Here is a 20,580-nt window from a genome sequence, read left to right on the forward strand (position 1 = left end):
TTCAAAACTCAGATTTTGCACTGGGCTCCATTTTCCCTAGCTACGCCTCTGCCCGGAGGGGAGGGCAGAAGGGCCCCCGAGGTTTACCCGGGGTCCTGAAAAGCGAGCCAAGGCGTGAGCATTGAGCACAAAGATTTAGGTGGATTGTGCCTGGTTGAGAGGGATGCTACAGGATGGGCGAGTGCTGCCCCTGGTGGAAGAAATGCGTGTGACTGGAAGGGAGGTCGAGGAGAAAGAGGGGTGGAGATGTGGGTGGCGTTGTCTGCGTGCTGGTTCCCCTCACTGGGGAGCCTAGGGAATGGCGATGTGGCTGCGCCTTCTGAGAAGTACTGAGAAGGTTCTGGATGCTAGTAGGTTCCGTATGTCAGGGAAAAGAGACTCATGAGGTTTGAGTGCGATTGAGGAGCCGTAGGCTCGGGTAGGTGAAGCGTCCACGTGCACCGATATTGGGAATGCGACCAGAAAGGTTGAAGAGGTTGGGGAAAGTTTGAAAGGCCAGAATGGCCGGTCGCTCCGTTGGCCGAGGAGGCTTGAAGAGGCGGCGTGTAGCGGTCTGCCATTGACCATTTGTTGAAATGCAATGGCGCCGGCAGCGCTACCCGTCGGCGAATGGTGGGAAGCAGGTGGGGCAGAGGCGCTGCTAAAGGCGAATGGGACAGGGGTAGGAAGTGGAGGAGGGTGGCCGAGGGGTCTGGGGGGGGAGGTGGAAGAGGGATCTCCCCGAGGTACCTAGGAGCCAGCTGGAGGGTGAGGAAGCGTTCAAAGAGATACTGGAATTCTGTTCTGTTTAGAGGCATGGCGATTTTTTGGGTCCCATCCACCATTACTAGAAGTCGCTGGCGCTTGGTTGATGAGATCTGCGTAAAGCTGGCCGGGGGGTGGAGATTTTTTTTTTGCGGGCACATGAGGTAGGTAGAGCCATTAGAGCCAAGAAGGTTTGTGGCTGACCGTGTGTACCCTAGGACTCGGTTGGGAGAGGGGTGTTCAGAGGAGAAGAGGGAGGGTTGATCCCTTGGGGGGGACCCGATCCCACCCATCGGCGAGGGCTAGGACCTCCTACCCGAAGGCGTCCTTGTGCTGGGTGAAGTTGGATCCTGTCCCCTGGATTTTGCGGCGGGGTAAGCGAAGCAGGGGAGCTGAGAGCAGAGAGGAGTGGTGAGGGCAAAGAAGGGGCAGGGGACCCAGTTGAGGGTTCGAGCAACTGCTGCAACTGGAGGCGTGAAGTGTCTGGGATTTTGTATCTCTGGTATGACAGAGGAGTAGGAGTGGAGAGTTTATGCCCCAGATACAAAAGTAAACCGTTCTTCTACCTTTTAGGGGCGATGTATAGGCCTGACTGTTGTTTAGCGTGCGACCAGCAGCGTTACCACTGCGAGAGGATAGTGGGGTGCGGCTACTGGGATATCATCCATGTAATGGATGACTATAGCTCAGGCTTTAGCCTTGAAAGCGAGACTAGAAGTGATAGACGAAGAACTGACGCACGGGGTGGGGCGTGAGCATTCCCTGGGGCAAGACTTTCCATTGGTATCTGGCATTGGGCTGCTGATGATTAACACCCGGCACAGCCGAAATGTACTCGGTCTTGGGAGAGGGAATACAAAAGAAACAATCGCTGGGTCAACAACCGGGACCTGGTAGTCGAGGAATATTAAAGGTTGGGGTTGGGTAGACCCGCATTGAAAGAAGAGACCCATGGGCTGGATACGAGCATTTACTGCTCTGAGATCCTGTAGCAATGCGCCATGACCCACTCTTCTTTTGTACAAAGACAGGTGTGTTCCATGGCGATGTTGAGGTCTCAATGTGGCCCATGGCCAGCACCAACCCTCCCACCCGAGCTGGTGCATGGCAGTCAATTTCTCTCCCTGGGCAGTGGCCACTGTTCTACCCATACACAAGAGATGCCATTGGTCCCGCGTGAGGAGCAGTGGGAGGCGGGGCTACTGGGTCGAGCTCTCCCATGGCAATGGGGAGGCTGATGAGTTGCGCCCGATTTCTGGGGGGGGAGCTTCGGTGTGGCCCTGTTCCCCTTCCTCCTCCCGAGGGTGCCCAAATGTGTCCCAGCCGGCCCACTGATCAGGCAGCCGGTCCGCCGCTGATGGCGTTGCGAGCTCCCGCACCCTGGGGTTCCACCTGGGCCTCCTACAGGCTGTGGGTGGGCGTGGGGATGCTCTTAGGCGTGGGAGCCACTTGGCGATGCGGCTGCCCTCGTGAGGCGTTCCTGCAGGATGCCAGCCCACGGTAAGAATATGCGGGCTCGAGGCGGCGGAGTCAGTGCCCTACAATAAGGGATAGTTCTTGTTTAGGTGGAGGGCTGGGGACGGGCCTCCCTGGTCTTTCCCCACTTGGAGACCCCCCTGGTCGCGAGTTGTAGGCCCCCTACTGGGCAGCTCTACAATCTTCACAGTGTGTGTGTGTGTCGGACCTGGTGGCAATTGAAACATCTGCCTCGGGCTGTTTCCTAGCAATGGAGAGGGCGGTCAGGAGGTCAGCGTGGTGGGCGAAGGACCCGATATCCCTGGCAAGCCTTAAGCATGTCGGTAGTTCAGGGGTTCTTACCTAAGCCTGTGATTGCTAGGCACTCAAGCGGAGGCGTTCTCTTTGGCAAGGCAGCAGGTTCGCCCTGAGCCTCCCTGGGTTATCAACCTGCCTGTGAGAGCCTCCCTGGAGCCTGCTCACAAGCTTCGGCATGGGGTTCTTAGAGTTTTAGGGATGGTGAGACTCTATTGGGGCTGTAGCCAGGAGTGGGGACCCCTGATAGCTAGCTTTGTAAGCACTCAGAGGCGACCCGTGGGGGGTGGCTTCAGGCAGGACAATCTGATTGTTGGGGTTACTGAGAGCTGTCGAAGCCCATTAAAGTTGATGTCTTGTGATGTGAAGCGCCGCCGGTGGTGCTAAGACATTGCTGGTAGACTCGCTCTCCCAGATCACAAATTGTGCAGGGCTCAGGAGCATCACGGAGGAATTGGTCTTCAGTCGTCCGGGACCATTAGGTGACTCCCTGTGACTGCCTGAGCGCCACTTCTCACATAGGGCTGGTGACTCCCGATCCCTTACCCGCTTTGCCAATTTCGGTGAGGATATTATAGCTCGGTGATTTTCGACAACCAGCCGAACTGCCATCCTCCCACGGTATCTGTGGGAGTGGGCCAGGGCACAATGGGATCGGCATCGTCTTCCGTCAGGGTTTCTTTCTTCTGCAGATCGTGGCTATCACGTTCTGCGGGGTTTCGAAACCAGCGCCATTACGATGGCGTAGCGGAGGGAATGCAATTAACCCGAAAATGAAGAGCAGAAGCTGAGCGGAAACAATTGGGTAAGAGGCCGGGGGGCAGAAGGGACAAGAGGTGGTGGCGGATAGAGAAAATTCGGGGTTGAAATTGAAGGTGAAAGATCGAAAGGCTGACCTACAGCAAGGAGCCATGGGTCCTGCAGGCTGATGGCGACAAAACATTGTGCGTCAGTAGCAGCTGACATCGGCCCGCTGAGCTCTGTCGCGAAAAGTCGCCCGATTTTCCCAGTCCTTAAGATTCAATGTCCCCCACTCTGGGTACCATGGACACTGAGCTTCAATCTCCTCAACCAATTTAGCAGCTCAACTTCTCTTCTGGGGACCCTGCGCATTTACCGCTACTTGCTTTCAGTTAGATCCAGCGTGCAATGCATAAGCCCTGCTTTTGCAAGCTCCACCCGGTGTTCCATTCCGGACGAAGTGTCCTAGAGGCGATGTCTCTGGATGCGGTCAGAAGGACAGGCGATACCGGCGGTGGATCCCCTGGATCGCCCGATCAGCGGACTTCGGTATAGGCTGCCAAAGAGCGTGGTGAGCAGGGTGGAGGTTCGAGGATTCCGGGTTTGGCACCAACTTGTAGTCGACCACCTTGGTCAGCGTAAAACGAACGAGCGGAGATAACATCTGGTGGGGAATGCATGGCAGCGGAGACCAGGAGGGTCCGATGTTCCCTAACTGAGTCCGTCTGCGGTTCTAGCACCTTTTATTGTTCTTCTATCGAGTGTAGGAGGGAGGGACCGGGGGGGAGTTCGGAGAGCAGGCGGGGGGAGGTCGGAGATCATCATGTGATGCATGATCTCACCTGGCTACGTCACGAAGGCGTAAAGCGTCTGAGCCTAATCCCTCACCTGAGGCAGGCTGTTGTCCCTAAGCCGGTGAATTGAGCGGGCAGTTCATGACCCGTGACTCATGGGGGGGGGGATGAGAGGAGTGGGGGGAGTGGGAGTGCGACAAGGCCGTGGAATCCGTTGGCGTCCCAACGTTCTACCACGGCGCTGCTGGGTCGGCAGTGCATTACTACAGGGGAGGGCAGAAGGGACTGCCGGCTGTGAACCCAGCTGGTGGGGGGGCGGGGCAGGGGAGTCTGCCTTCCCTGACCTTGGAGAGCTGCTTTTATAAGCACTGAGGCCAGGGGTGGGGCTTGGGGAGGTGTGGCCCCACCCCCCGAACCCACCTCATTAAAAATCTATACCTACGTCCCTGCACAAGGGCCATGCAGTCCAAACCCCTGCCATGCAGGAACATACAAATCAAAGCACTCCTGACATCTGCCCACCAAGCCTCTGTTTAAAAACCGCTGAAGGAGACTCCACCACTCTCTGAAGCAGCTGTTGAAGAACCATTATCATCAGGAGGTCTCTGAAGCAGCGTATTCCACTGTCGAAGAACCATTATCATCAGGAGGTTTTTCCTAATGTTTTGATGGAACCTCTTTTCTTTCTTGCAGTTTGAATTCATTCCTCCCTGTCCCAGTCTCTGAAGCAGCAAAAAATAATCTTGTTTCCTCTTCAACATGACAGCCCTTCAAATATTTAAACATGTCTATCATGTCACCCCTTAACCTTCTTTTCTCCAGACTAAACATACCCACCTCTCTAAGTCCATTCTCAAAGGGAATGGATTCCAGATTTTTTACCATTTTGGTCACTGTCCTCTGGACATGGTCTGACCTGTCACTATTTTAATCAATCTTGCTAGTTGATCTTGGGCCTGTCACTATTTTAATCACTCTTATCCTATATCCCTAGTGAGTTTTGGTATTCTTATCTAATCCCCAAGCAAATACAGATCTGTCGACAACAAAGGGAATATTTTCAGTCCCCTCACCTTTAAATCATCTTCTTCTTCCTCAGAGTAAGAGTGTCTTGGACAGTGCGTGGGCCTGTTATTGCCCTGACTCCTAGTTTTCATGGAGGCCACTTGCCATTGTTATCAGCTTTTGGAACAAAATCAGCCACACTTGAAGGAAGTTTGCAGCAATTGACTAGCAACTGCTGGAGGGAGGTCTCATCTTCCCAGGCTCTACTTTGAAATAACTCCACTTTTTAGTGGAAAAACGGTGACTTGCGCAACTTCAACCACTGAACTTTATAGTTCACAGCCAAGGTTTGAATACAGATCTTCCTAGTACCCTATAACTATTACCAAATTGACTCAATGTGTGTTTTTAGATAATCCTGGGTTGGCAAAGTAGTATAAGGAACTGGATCAATGATAGTGTATTTAAAATCTCTGACCAGATGTTCAGGTAATTCTAACTACACCCCCCCACCCACCCATGCCAAAATATGACATTGCCCTCCTTCAGTCCTATTTGTATTTAGTATTGATATAACATAGTGGTATTCAGTTTGCAACTTGAGAGGGCTACTTTCATAAACCAAATACCAGTAATCAAAACAGCCACATTTACTTCCATCACTGGCTTGAAATCTGCACTTCAGGGAAGCTTGACGAACTGGGAGATTTGGTTTGAAATCCCCGCTCTGTTGTAAAGCTTGCTAGTTGATCTTGGGCCAGTCATTTTTTCTCAGTTAACTGACCTCACAGGTTGTGAGGATGAAATAAGGAGAAAAGAACTATGTACCTGTTCTCTTCTGAAGAAAATAAATAAAATAAAATGTACTTGATAGAAAGTATTACAACAACCCTGCAACAGTGATCAGTATCTAGACCATCTTACAGGTGTGTGTGTGGGGGGGAGGAAGATGTTCTATTACAGAGAAAGTGAGGTCTGTCTAAAGGCCACTGAGTTTGAACTAAGATTTAAACTGCAGCCATTCCACTTAAACTCCTAGGCTCATTCCGCACATGCAGAATAATGCACTTTCAAACTGCTTTCAGTGCTCTTTAAAGCTGTGCGGAATGGCAAAATCCACTTGCAAACTGTTGTGAAAGTGGTTTGAAAACGCATTATTTTGCATGTGTGGAAGGGGCCCTACTTGCTATGCTATATTTTCCATTCCCCTGCATGATTCAATAAATAGTTCCTGCAGTTTGGGGATGTACATTTAGAAAGTACGGAATTCAAAGCTTAAACAAACACACACTGCTTATCTTGGAAGGATGACAAATCTGGATGAAACGTCCTCTGACTTTTGGACTTGAACCGAGAATACACTAATTCTGCCCATTGTTCTGCTAGAGATGCAATGCCTACTTTCAGTTTCGTTTTCTCACTGTTACTGTTCTCCTTCTCCAGTGTGGTGAGCAGTAGAGCTGTGAGGGGGTACAGTGACTCACCAGTATGTGCCTGACCACAGCCAGAACTCTTAGCACAAGTTGCCACAAGCAACATAATCTCATAATGGTGTTTGAGCACACAGCATTTCTGATAACTGCAATGCAGGGTCATTGTCTTGAGGGCTCTCATTTCATACAACCAGAGGCACCATTTGCCTGAAGTATTCTGAGAACTGGATTTGATCTTGAAAGTAGGATTGGGTAAATTCCTTGCTTGTAAATAACATACAGACATTTTATGGGGGCTGAGAAGGGAGCAGAGGAAGAGGCTTTTTTGGTCTGTCTAATTCCATCGTCTGGGAAGCCCACCACAGATCTGGCACCTTCAGATTGGCTTGATTTCTCTATAAAGCTTGCTTCTCAGAGGCAGCTAAAGAGCCATACTGGTGTTGTGCCTGAGTTTTCCCCCCCCCCCCCCCCCCCCGAGAAAGAGAATAGGCTTCCCAAAACCTGGAACGATATCAAAGTAATGCCTTTTCTTAAAACCAGTCAACTGGACACAAAACATCTGCAAGCTTTCGAGCTCATCAAGCTCTTCTTCAGGTGATGTGACACAAAATTTAAAAGATACGAAGGGCAGGAAGCAAAATTTTAAAGGCTGTGAAGTTACAACCTGATTTTACAAGCATCTTCTGTGAAGTGCATTCAGGTACAAAACTTGACTTTATTGATGGCTTTAGGTTACATCACACTATTTGGGAAGAGGCATTTTGGTGACATATGCTGTTTATCAGTCTGCATTGGAAGTACAGAAACCAGCAATACTCCAACTACATTCCTTTGAAATGACAAATGACACACCATCAAATATATCCCCACATGTACACAGAGGCAGAGCAGCAAAGTGAGATTAGAGAATGATCTTGTTATCTAACAGCAACCTTGGGGAGGAGCTGATTATGCATGAATCCACCTGTTTGCATGTCAATTAGGCCAAGAGGAAAGATAATTTATAAAAGCAAAGTATGTGGGCAAAGGGATGGCATTCCTTTCTCTTCTATTCCTTTTCTTGTTGAATGAAAAATTTAATTTTTCTCCAGCTAACCTTCCCAGCCAGTAGTAGGTTTGATACCACAGTTTTAGGGTACCAGGATTGGGCTTGGTGCCAACGCTCCCCAGTAATTCCCTGTCAATTGTGGGAGGTTTAGATCCTTAAGTTGACAGCTGCCTATTAGACTCCAATGGAAGACAGAAGCATTGGAACCATGCAGGTTCCTATATTTCTACATTGTATCATATTTGGTTACATAGTGTTAGATCTCGATCCTTGAAACAATACACAGATTCTCTAGATCAGGGGTAGGGAACCTGCGGCTCTCCAGATGTTCAAGAACTACAATTCCCATCAGCCCCTACCAGCATGGCCAATTGGCCATGCTGACAGAGGCTGATGGGAATTGTAGTTCCTGAACATCTGGAGAGCCGCAGGTTCCCTACCCCTGTACTAGCCTCTTGGAGGATGGCCAACAGGCTAGCTCTGAAGATGGCTGCCCTGCTCCTCACTTCCAGAGTCACTTAAAGGAACTTCCCCCACCCCAGCATTTTAGGGTTATGCAGGGAGCCTGCCACTGCACGCTGTGTACTATGTCCTCAGCCAATGCCAAAATGCCCCACACAGTTGTGATGGCTATGCCCATTAAATATTACAAATGTGCAAAAACAGTTTAATCAGAACCAAAGGTAAAACTCCTTCCTGATACTGTTAACTAATGTACCCCTGTAGACATTGCAAGAATGAGTATAAGGACAAGAATTAAAATATGAAACCATGTCTACGGAGGGGTGGAATTTACTAGCAGACTATGCTGAATGTCAAGTCTACCTCCAGTCCCCTCTTTTTAAATATACAGACCAAATTGGAGTCTGACAGATCTGTTGGCCCTCTCCCATGACATATAGGAGGCCAAATGCAATGGGATGCAGCAAACATTGTGAGCTCCTGACTGAACCAATGCTGAGGAAAATTTGCCTGAAGCTTTCTAATCTTTTTGAGCATGAGGGTGCTTTTAAACATCAGATGTCTTTTGTGCAGACCCCCCCATGGTTGCAGTTGAACTATTGTTATTGGTTGATTTAGAAAGCACATAATGGCAAAAAGGTTAAAATGACAATACTTAGAGTGCAAATAGATTCAGGGATCACTTGAAATAACTCTGGGGCCCCTGGGATCCTGGCTTCAGGTTGGAATCCACTGACACCGGCATACTTCTGTTTTAAAACAAACCCTGACATTCATTAAATGTCCTATGCAAATTTAAGCATAAATTAATTATCCCACTTGGGTAGACAAAGGTGAAAAATAATCTCTGGTCTTTGATTTTAATTCACAGTAAGAATCCTGAGAAAGTGACAATCATATGCCATAACTGCTAATATCGTAAAGTGTTTATCTTTCAGGTCTCATTAAGCTGTATTCCTGGAAATAGTGCTTCTCCACGTCATTACATTTTTGCATGTTGTGCCAAAGCACATTAAGAAAATCCTTGCCTAATCTCTGTAATTCTGTTAAGGAATAAAAACAGAAGAGGTTTTGTGAGATGTCTGTTTATATGATGGAAAGCTTTTAAAAAGGATTACATGTTAATGAAGTCCTACAAGGCTCAATAAATTGTCATCATTTAAGACCAATTTCAGGTTCCTGGAATGAAAAGTGAAAGTGGGCTTTATTTAGCAGATCAGATGTGTTATGAATCCAACTCAAAGAGGATACAATAACTTAATGTGCTCACTTGAGCAGCACATACACTAACAGTGAAACCGTAAGTCCACAGAAAAGGGTATCCTTCTGCATTGATGCTTTGTGGTATTGCTACAGCTCTGGCCATAACAACTTAAGACTTGGCTCCTAGGCAGCACTTGTGGGACATTTACAGTGCCATTTTTTGCAGTTGTTCCAGGCTAAGCCAACAAGGATCACCAGACTATTCTTGGGAACTGATGGGAGGCTTGGAGACAGGGACATGGATGGGGCTGTGATGATGTTTTTGCTGCTATGTCATTTCTGGGGAAAATGTGGAAATGATTGTAGGGTAGCTCTGAACACTAGAGTTTCTGGCAATTCCTAGAACTATCCAACCACTTTCTCTAGAAGCGATACAGAGACCTGGGCAACTAATGGGACAACCCTGAAGTCAGTAAGTTTATACTGGAGTAAATCACTTGGCCATTTATGCATTCACTAATTACTTCGCAGTTGTTTGCTTCACAGTAAGGTTTTCCCACACTTTTTGTTTGTACAGGGATTTTTGTCCTGCGAAGTGTCCCTGCTTTCTCATCGTCTCCTGCAATCTCCATTTGGAAAGATTGCCTGTCATCTTTTTTTTGGTCAATTTCAAAAGATCTATTGCTCCAGCAACAGTCCTTCAGTGTGAGGTTTTTTTTTTTTAAAAAAAACTTTCTGATCCTTACAAAAGCAGCCACGGAAGGAGGAGGCATGGCAATGCCACTGAAGTTTCCTGCTGCCCAGTTCCTGCACCCCAAGAGCATTTCCAGCAGGCTTTCCCGCTTGATCGGGATCTTGCTGGCCACAGGGGAGCCCAAAGAGATTCCCTTCCCCACACTGGAGGAATTGGGGAAGTTCCCCCCATCTTTTTTCTCTCCCCCTGTCTAATTCTGACTCTAACTCTCTAACTCCACCCACTATCGCTCTACTCCAGAAGGCATAGACCTCTCATTCCCCCCTCCCCTCCAAGCTCCCTGGCACACTTTTAGCCAATCAGGTTTCCTCTCCATGATGCAGGAACCATTAAGATGGGCTGGTCCTGGCACAAACTCATCCAAACTGACTGTGGCTCCTCTTCTGCCCCCTCCAGCTGACTCTGCTTCCCCCTTCTTTTCTCCCACGTGATTCCTCTCAAGCATCTCCTGCTGCTACATATTCTTAACAGTGCAAGCAACCTGGCAATATGCCTATTGGCCAGTTCACACTTCTGGGTAGGGTGGCTGGGGAGAAAACCCCAAAGAAGTGAAAGGCATGCTGATTCCCTTCACTTGCCCTACAAAGGAGGCGGAGTTGCACTTTACCAGGTTTTGGAAACTATGGAGATTCTCTAACCTGAGAGTGCAGTGAGTTTCAAAGAGGGGGAAAATATGCATAACTGAGAATGCAATCCGAAGAGAATGTACACTCATTGCGAAGGAGACAAAAAATGCATAAATGGCCATAACATTGCACTGTTAATGACCTAAATATAGTTTACCTACTGTATCTGCCACAGCAGAATCACTTATTAGCACTATTCTTTGCACAAACATTATTTCTCCATGCAGCACTTTGCCTGTGTGATGGATAAGGTAGGTTCTGTCTCTTCCTAAGAGTGACCAATGATGAAATGTTGGAGAGATTTTGCTGGGAAACAGCAGTTAAGAACAGCAGTTGGGAGTTGAAAGCTGGGAAGTTGAGAGAGAAAAGTTGAGAGACTCAGTCACGTCTGAGTGAAACTGGGCATAAAACGAGTCAGTTTGTAACTAAAGGATCCCAATTGCAGGAACAGGACCACAGTTCAAAAGTTCAGTGGAAGTGAAACTTTGTAACTTCTACCTTACTTTCTTCAGTGTTACATGAATACCATAATTAAAAGTTCACTTTTCTTGTTTTGTTTAACCCAAGGGCTATGTGTTGAAGGGAAAGACATATCTTGGTCTAGATACTTAACTGTTGTGATCCATGCAACAGTCACCTTCAGGTTGGACTACTGCAACTCGCTTTATGCATAGCTGCCCTTCAGAAGTTCTGTTGGTAAAAATGCTGAGACCCAATTGCGGGCACATATCCAGCAAGTGCTCTGCCAGCTGTACTGGCTCCAGGTGGAGCATCGAATCAGATTCAAAGTAATGGTGCTAACCTTCAAAGCCCTAAGTAGTCCGGGGCCTTCTTATGTGTGGAACCTCCTCTCTCAGTATATTCCCCAAACAGTGCTATGTTCAGCAAATAACAACTTGCTGGTGGTCCCTGCCTAGATAGCTGGCTGGCTGGCCTCAACCAGGATCAGAGCCTTCTCAGCAATAACCCCAGCCTGGTGGAATGCTCTGTCATGTGAGACCCAGGCCCTATAACAGAATTACACCGGTCCTGTACCAGCTTCACTGGCTGCTGATCGAGTACCGGATCGTCTACAAAGTGTTGGCATTAACCTTTAAGGCTGTGAGCGGTCTTGGACCTGCATACTTGCAGAACTGCTTCTCCCCGAATTGCCTCGTGAGGTCCCTCCACTCATCGGAGGAAAACCAGTTGGAAGTTCCTGGACCAAAGGATATCCAGCTGGCTTCCATGAGAGCCAGGGCCTTTACAGCTCTGACCCCTATCTGGCGAAATGAGCTCCCAAGCGAGATCAGGGCCCTGCAGGACATAAACTGTTTCCGCCGGACTTGAAAGATGGAGCTTTTCCGCCAGGCATTTCCACCTCGCCAGCTGGACTGATCTACTACTATCTTTGGCCTTCCGTGGGTGCGGAAATGGGGGAGGGATTTTTTTGCCACCTGTGTTTGGTTTTACTGCTTTTATTATTTTAATGGTTTTATGACTGTTTACTGTTTGCCACCTTGAGCCCTGCTGGGGAGAGCAGGATACAAATAAATAAATAAATAAATAAATGAATGAATGAATGAATGAATGAATGAATGAATGAATGAATGAATGACTAAATGAATGAATGACTGAATGAATGAATGAATGAATGAATGACTGAATGAATGAATGAATGAATGAATAAATAAATAAAAGACTTACAGCCAAATCCAGAGCTGACTGGCAGGTGGGGATGGTGCCACCCTGGTGCTGCTCTGCCTGCTCCAAAGAGCTTTTCTGTGACATGGACAACCTGAAAACCCCTCACCTGAAAATTCTCCCCAATAAGGGAGAAGGGAGATGCCACGAAAACTGGGACATATCTCCTCTGGTGACTCTGCTGCCACATGGGGGCTGATCAGGCATTGAGGTCACTAGGATCAGCCCCATCCCCAGTTCACCCCTGGACCTGCCCCCAGTCATGCTGGTGCAGCGTTTTCACTGGTGGGCCTGGGTGACTGAGGATGCTTCTAAGTTGGATGCTGAATAGCCATATGACACCTGGCCATCTAGATAAGCTGCCCCTCCACCTGTGCATTTGCCCCTTGCACCAGAGAAATGGGCACTCACACCAGGGCAGAGGTGCGCAAACTCAACAGGGGGATTTGGCGCCCACTCCATGGATCGGACTGCCTGTACAGTTTTGCAGGGCATCCAAGATGGAATTGTTTCACCAGGCCTAAGGTTGAGGCAGCAATCGTATCCATCTGGCCTCCCTTTCCCTTCCCTGTCTCTTCTTTCCCCCCCTTCCCTTGTTTCCCTTTTGCAAGGTATGTGTTAACGTGGATTTTAGGGGGCGGGGTTACAATCATAATTGGATTTTATATCCCTCTGAGGAGATTAATAGCACCAGGCTACTGACAGTTATATCTTACTGATTTTATTGTTATAATTTAATGTTGTAAGACACTCTTAGCCCATATGAAGATAGGCGACCTATACATTGAAATATATTAGAATATGAATCAATGGTGGCAGTGGCTGAATGGAACAGTGTTTGAGCCCCAGCTTCAATAACTCTCTCTCTCTCTCTCTCTCTCTCTCTCTCTCTCTGCTTGTTAATAAAGGAGGCTGAGCTGCCTCTGTATATTTTAAAAGATATGAAAGGGGTGATGAGTATGATGTTCTAACTGACATGTGACCTGAGATTGAGGTTGAAGAGGGTAGTAGGTGCTCTGTGTGGATGGAGGTGTCACACCCTGCTTGCACAGTGTCTTGCACATACAGAAAAAAAGCCGCAGGATCAGTGGTAGGATCCAAAAATTTTAGTAACAGGTTCCCATGGTGGTGAGATTCAAACAGTGGCGTAGCACCAATGGGACTGGGTGGGGCACGACTGGGGCAGGGGTGGGCATTCCGGGGGCGGGGCATTAATAATTTCTCTGTTACTGTAAAAAAACTCTTACTGTAAAAAAAAGTTCCTAATTTCTAGCTGGTATCTTTCTGTCCATAATTTAAACTCATTATAGCAAGTCCAATAGTCTACTGTCAACAGAAACAACTACTTCTCCTCTAATTGACTGCCTGTCAAATACTTAATACTTTCAAATACTTAATTTTGTTTCTAGAAATCAAAAGAAGGATACTTTCCTTAAACAAGGAACTTTACCATATTTCTAAAACATGTTTTTAAAACAGCCCAACAGGGAGAATTATCCCGTTTTCTACCTTCGCTAACCAGCCACATAGGAAACAACAGGACTTTATGATTTTTGGAGCTAATGGAATTTCTAATGGAAAAGCAGACCCAATTAGTAACCCCCTCTTGGCACACACAAATAATTAGTAACCCACTCTCGGGAACTGGTGAGAACCTGCTGGATCCCACCTCTGCACAGGATTCAAAACTAGGTCTTGCAGGACACCAATAATGAACATTCATATTGTTTTCATGTAATATTCAAATTACGTTTTTATTAGATTTGAATTTTTTCCTGTTTGTACAAGTTGTTGTTCCCTGTATTTTTAAAACTGTCTTCCTTGTTAGCAGTTTTCTGCTGAAAGGTGGTGTGTAAATATAGGAAATAAAAGAAACCTACAGAGCTCCCAGTGGTACAAACATATGAACCTGCCTTATACTGAGTCAGACTATTGGTCATTCTTGTCTACTAAAACTGGCAGCAACTCTCCTGACAGAGGTTTCTCACAGCACTTACATTTCCTCAGCATGTTAAAGAAAGTTTCCTCAACAAAGTTACTTCCTTCATAACTATGGCTTTCCTTACTATGGCTATTACAATGAAATTTATATTCTTTTATCATTGCTAGCAGGTTATTATCCCCCCCCCCACTAATCAAGGACCACAATGAGATCATGGAGATGCTGAATGGAAGGTGCTTTACAGGTTCCCATTGTAACCCATGTTCTGCCCCCCAAGTGAATCTATTTTTGGTGCCCTGTACTTGGCTAGGACAGAGTAGGGGAGACACAATCCAGGTTCAACAGTTCTTACAATAGGTTTATTACTTGAGAGAATCAAGACCCTAACTCCTCCCTTGGGTCTATCTAATCAGAGTACTTGCTTGTCTTGAGCAGGTTTGAAGCTGTAGACTGTGTCTTCTCTTGGCTGCTTTCAAGAAAGTCCACTGTGTCTTGCTTCCTTTCAGTTCTTTCAGTCTTTGCCTAGTTCAGGGGTCTGCAACCTGTGGCTCTCCAGATGTTCATGGACTACAGTTCCCATCAGCCTCTGCCAGTATGACCATGATGGGAATTGTAGTCAATGGACATCTGGAGAGCCACAGGTTGCAGACCCCTGGCCTAGTTCTAATTGCTGTTAAACTTAACTTGTGCTCTATGGACCACCATATACTAATATGTATGTCACATATATTCCAGTCTCCAACTACTCTTAGCACCTCACTCTGAATGGCTAGAACTAAAACAGGGGATCGCTGGGTAAAGAAAGGAAACTGCCTATTGGGAAATGTCTTAAAGGGACAGGAGCTAACTAAAATACCCTCCTTTAGAAGACTTAACAATGAACTGAAACCATGCTAACTATGGGGAAACTAAAGCTTAATGGGGAAATAACAAAAGCCTCTGTGGGGGCATGACAACCCAGGTCAAGGAAACCAATGGTTATTACAGAGCTCTGTATAGCCCAACATCAGGCTGACCTGGAAGCAAGTGGAAATATCTTTACTTATATAACATTTACATGACCTTTGAAAAGGAGAGCCATAAATGTACTAGTGTTCTTTTAATCCCTTTCATTAAAAAAAAAACACTTGCACAAGATCAGACCTTTGTAATTCTCCTTTGGTTGCTGAGTTTTGACTCTACTTTCCACCTAACTCATTCAACAGTTCACATGTATGAACTACAAATCCCCACTGGTTTCAGCCTCATTTTTTCTATGAGAGGAATATAAAAAGTCCTTCAGTTTTAAATTCCCAGGGAAGCATTTGGGAAACTGCAGAGATAATATAGATGCCTACTATATATAATTGCATACGTTATAAATCCTCCCCCTCTGCGCTAGTGTATGAACCTGATAACCTTGCCTTCATTAAGTTTGCCTTGCCTAATTTTGCTGCAGCTGTTTCTTCAGGTGACTCACATCAGATTATGTGTACTGCAAACCCCTATCTCTGAATTTATCAAGGTCATGAGGCATAGGCATTTTCATTCCTTGTTTTCAGAACAGAATCTTGCATGAGGAAGCACAGGCAAAGAATGCAGTTCTGGAGTCCTTTGCCGTATAGATAGGCAAATAATAGGTTTGTGATCAGCTTTTTAGAAAACTGTTTATGAAAACCATAGAATGTGTCTTGAAAATTCCTTTCTGCATACTTATTCTCCTTTGATCCATTGTGAAGGAAAACAGCAGAAAGAATTGACTAGGAAGGCCTTATATCTGTGCAAAATGGCACTGATGTAAAAAAAGTTGCTGTACATGTGCAAACACTCAACTCAGTGCATATATATATTTATATACTGTCTATATATTATAGACAGTGTTATATATATTTATATGATGCTGACTCAGTTCAATGGGCTAGGATTGCCAACTAGCCTGGATAAATCCTAACCCTTCAGCAAAGTTTTAATGGTGAGTTTTGTATTAGAAGAAGAAGAGGTGGATTTATATCTCCCTTTTCTCTCCTGTAAGGAGACTCAAAGGGGCTTACAAACTCCTTTCCCTTCCCTCCTCACAACAAACACCCTGTGAGGTAGATGGGGCTGAGAGAGGTCTGAAGAACTGTGAATAGCCCAGGGTCACCCAGGTGGTATATGTTGGAGTGCACAAGCTAATCTAGTTCACCAGATAAGCTTCCACAGATCAAGTGGCACAGCAGGGAATCAAACCCAGTTCTCCAGTTTAGAGTGCACCTGCTCTTAACCACTACACCACACGGGTGATTGGCATGAGTATTAGCTACCTGGATGCCATGAAAAGATTCAACTGCCCATTTCTATACATTAATTCTCTATTACAGGGACAGATAACAACCCCACGAGTGGCCCAGTATAATCCAGCATGACTGACTGGCAATATCATCCAGGGTCTCAGGCAGGGAACACAGCTTTTGTTTAGCAGTTATCACGTGGCATCAGGGGACCAATAAAGCTTTGTACAGCTTTTATAAAATCTCAGACTCCAACATGGTGCTTTGCCTAGTTCCCAGGCTACTGTTATTGGTTCTTGCTTTATGTACATCTTCCTAGTCTTGACAGTGAGTTATAATTTTCAGATTTCAAATGGTACCATTTTGAATTTTATAATTATGTAGATTGCCTTGAAAACATAAATACAGAGTAGAAAAGAACGAGAGTTGTCTGAACACATATCCTTTGGATTTAACTGCATGCCCTGCTGATTCATCCATGGAAGGTTCTTTCCAATTCATGAGTCATAGCACATTAGGAACAGTATCTGAGCCAAATTGTTGTCCTCAGTGAGACATATGAAGCTTTCATTGGGTTTCCACAGGTGTGATGTAATGGAGTTTAATGAGCAAACTGATTAAAGCTAACAAGCTACTCATTTCCATTTTACCTTGGCTTTTGATGCTAGCGTGTGGCTTAGAATAAAAGAAATATATGAAGTTAAAGAGAAGAATCTATAGTATTGTAATGATCTGAATGTTATATAAGATCATCCTTTGACCTCATTATATCCTTTTTTAATTTGGCATGAGTATTAACTTTGATTCACATTCTTCCTGTACCAAGAGTGGGCAACAGCAAATATTGCCTTAAATGTGATAGCTCTCTGTGTTTTAAGGATCTGCAAAATTTGAGAAGCAAAGAAGACAGGAAATGTAGTTCCTCAGTCTTGATTGTCTCTGAAAATGCCACCTGAAAGATGGTCCTTAACAAGATTTTTTTTGTTTTATTATTTATTTATTTTACCAAACATTTATAGCTCACCTTTCCTCTTGGTTCAGAGTGGTTTACAGTAAATAATAGTGAAAACATCCCCAGCTAAAACCAAAAATGAAATAACAAGCCCCGAGTTCCCTCCATTTAAAGGTGCATGCTATTCAAACCTCCTATCAAACAAGCAGACCTTGCAGTGCCTGCTAAAGATCTCATTGGAGGGAGGACCTGCTTCAGGGAACCCATGGCACAGAGCCGGAGCTATGACAGAAAAGACCCAATCTCCTGTTGATGCTAGATGGGACCCCCCTAGGTGGTAGGATAGCCAAAAGATCGCTGTCTGGTCAACGTAGCTGTGCATAGGGAAGGAGGCGATGCTTCAAATATGTGGGTTCTACATTCTGAAGGGCATAATCAGCACCTTGAAATGAACACAAAACAGACTGGCAGCCATTGTAGTTGTCTCTAAATGACTAACATATGTTCCTAGTGGAAAGCCGCTGGCAGCAGTTGAATTGCTGCATTCTAGACCAGTTGCAATTTCCAGATAGTATTCAAGGACAGCCTCACATATGTTGTGTTGCAGTAATCTGGGTATGAGGTTCCAGGAGCATGAATCAAGGTGGCCAGATCAACTGACTAACAGTAACAAGAATCAGATGCAGCTGAAATAAGGTGGTTCTAGCCACCATGCTTAACTGCTTTTTAAACAGCAAGGCAGGGCCCATGAATATCCTCATGGCTGAAAAAGCCGACATCACAAGTGGATTCAGTCTCTCCAGAATATCAGCCTTCCTAACCAGCATTACTACAGTCTTGCTGGGATTTAACTCTAACTTGTTTTGCCATGGCTACTTGACCACAGCCTCAAATACCAGTTCAGAACCAAGATGGATATGAAACTACAATAATGAAATATCAAACTGGGTGTCATCTGCATATTGATGACACTCAACTTCAAAGTTCTGAACAATCTTATCTATTAACTCTGGGTACACCTAAGAAACTTTCTAAAAGAATCTGCTGGCTTAGGTTTTACATCTGGCTTGAAGGGATGGTGAACATAACAGTGACTGAAACATCACTTGACTAAGTGCTAATATTCCTAAGCAAGTTAGAAAGTTGCACTCAGATTTAGAATATGCTAAAGTCATAGAAAAATTGATTGAGCAGAATACGCTAATACACTTACAGAATCTTATGCAAAGTCACTGTGGTCTAAGCCCATTAATTTCAAATACCCACTTAGGAAGGGGAGATAAGAAACTAAAAAAAGCAGCTTATAGATACCTCTCTGAGTAGCAGTTCAGATCAGTCATTCTAGGCAGCTAGTAAGCTAAAAGCTAAATCCAGAGGGAAGTCACAATGAGAATGACTCAACAAAGCCTCTGCACATTGCCAGGCACCCAAGAATGAGGTGGATAGCAGTCCGTACGATAATTTATCAGGGAGGAGAAGCAAGGAGATATGTTATATATGCCAGGAACAGGAAGCTTTGGTACCCACACACAGGAGTGAAACCAACAGAAATACACAGGACTTTTAGAGAAAGGTTCTGGCTTCAGTTACCTAACTTGAGTCTTGCATGAAAAACAAAAAAAGTTCACTTTTCTCGATTTGCTTCATCAAGTGGGAAGCTGTTGTCAATACATCATTACTGGGTCATTTGAGAGTAAAAGCTTTTAGTAAAAAATGTTGGCATAAGTTGAGGTATTTGTTGGCAGAAATGTTCACACAATAGGAACATTTGTGTCCAAATGCAGTATTCTGTGGGGCCCAGAATAATGTTCTGGGGCTTGACTAAAAGGAAAGGTTGGTTTCTCTCTGTGACTGACTTTAGCCCCGTTCACATGCTATAGTGAATGCATGTAGCTCTTGCTTCTATGTGCATCTGTTGGTAACAGAGCCAAGAAACATGCACTTTATCAGTAAAATCGGGAACCAATACCTGGATGAATGTGGCGTTTGTGAATATTCAGCTGTAGATTAATGGACTGTAACGTGAGAGACTGTAACTCAGTGCAACAACAAAGAACAATCAGATGTACACTGTACATAGAATAGATTGCATGTGAGTTCACTGTAACTTGTGAACTGGCTGTTGTGTCCATATGAGTATGTTAAGATTGTGGTCAGTTCTTGCTCAGTACTTCTCTGTGGGCCTCAGCTTTGACTTGAAGATGGTCTGAAACTCCTTTCCAGGGCTTCATGACAATATGGTTGCCAAACTTTAGTTACAGCTCAGAGTTCTCCTGGAATTCCAGCAGACTACAGTGACCAACTTCCTTGGAAGAAAAGACAGCTTTGAAGGGTGGATTCTGTGGCATCATGTTCCCACTGAACTCCTCCCCTTTCCCAAATCTCCAGAAATCCTCAACTGGATTTGGCAACCCTATGTGTCACTGGCAGAAGAAAAAAGCTGATCTTGACACCAAGGTACAGGAGAAAGGCCAACAAAACAGAGGTCTGATGATTACAGGTGCTTTTAAATTGTTCATATGGTTAGTTCCTCAGCCCAGTAGGCCACATGTCTGAAGTGGTTCCCCAAGGGCATTTGGATGTTTTTCTCCGTAACACTTTTGATCCATCTCTTAGTATTTCTTGCAGTAGAGAGAAATACCTGAGCCCACTGATTAAACTATCATCTACTACTTACATACCTGCTGACCTGTTTTTTCCACTGAGAACTCTTGAGTGGTGACTTCCAGTCCCAGAGCTGAAGGAGGTTATAATGGTCTCAGCCCATACTTGGAGGTTTTCAGTGGAAGTCCTGGACCTTTAGAATGGGCTGCCAGTGCCTGAAGAAGTGCAGAAAGGGCTATCTGTGACAATTGTTATGAAAAAAAGGAAAGGTTGAGTGTGGCAAACTCACAAATCCTCTGCTTATTTGCTCAGAAGTAAAGTTGTTTTCACAGAGTTGTTGATCTACGTTTCCCTTCCAGCAGCAGCATTTTTTCCTTCCATGTGACATAATTGTGCAATCATTCACCTTCAGGTGTACACTGGCTCTTCTGAGAATTTCCCCATACCTCCTCGGTATAATCTTTCCAGGAAGATCATGCCAAAGTAGGTTTAGGTAAAATATGGACAGGAAAATGTGGATTTCCACACTTCCTTTCTCACATCCAGCATCATTTTACTTCTTACCCACTA

This window comes from Sphaerodactylus townsendi, linkage group LG04 (assembly GCF_021028975.2).
Source record: "Sphaerodactylus townsendi isolate TG3544 linkage group LG04, MPM_Stown_v2.3, whole genome shotgun sequence".
Taxonomy (NCBI): domain Eukaryota; kingdom Metazoa; phylum Chordata; class Lepidosauria; order Squamata; family Sphaerodactylidae; genus Sphaerodactylus; species Sphaerodactylus townsendi.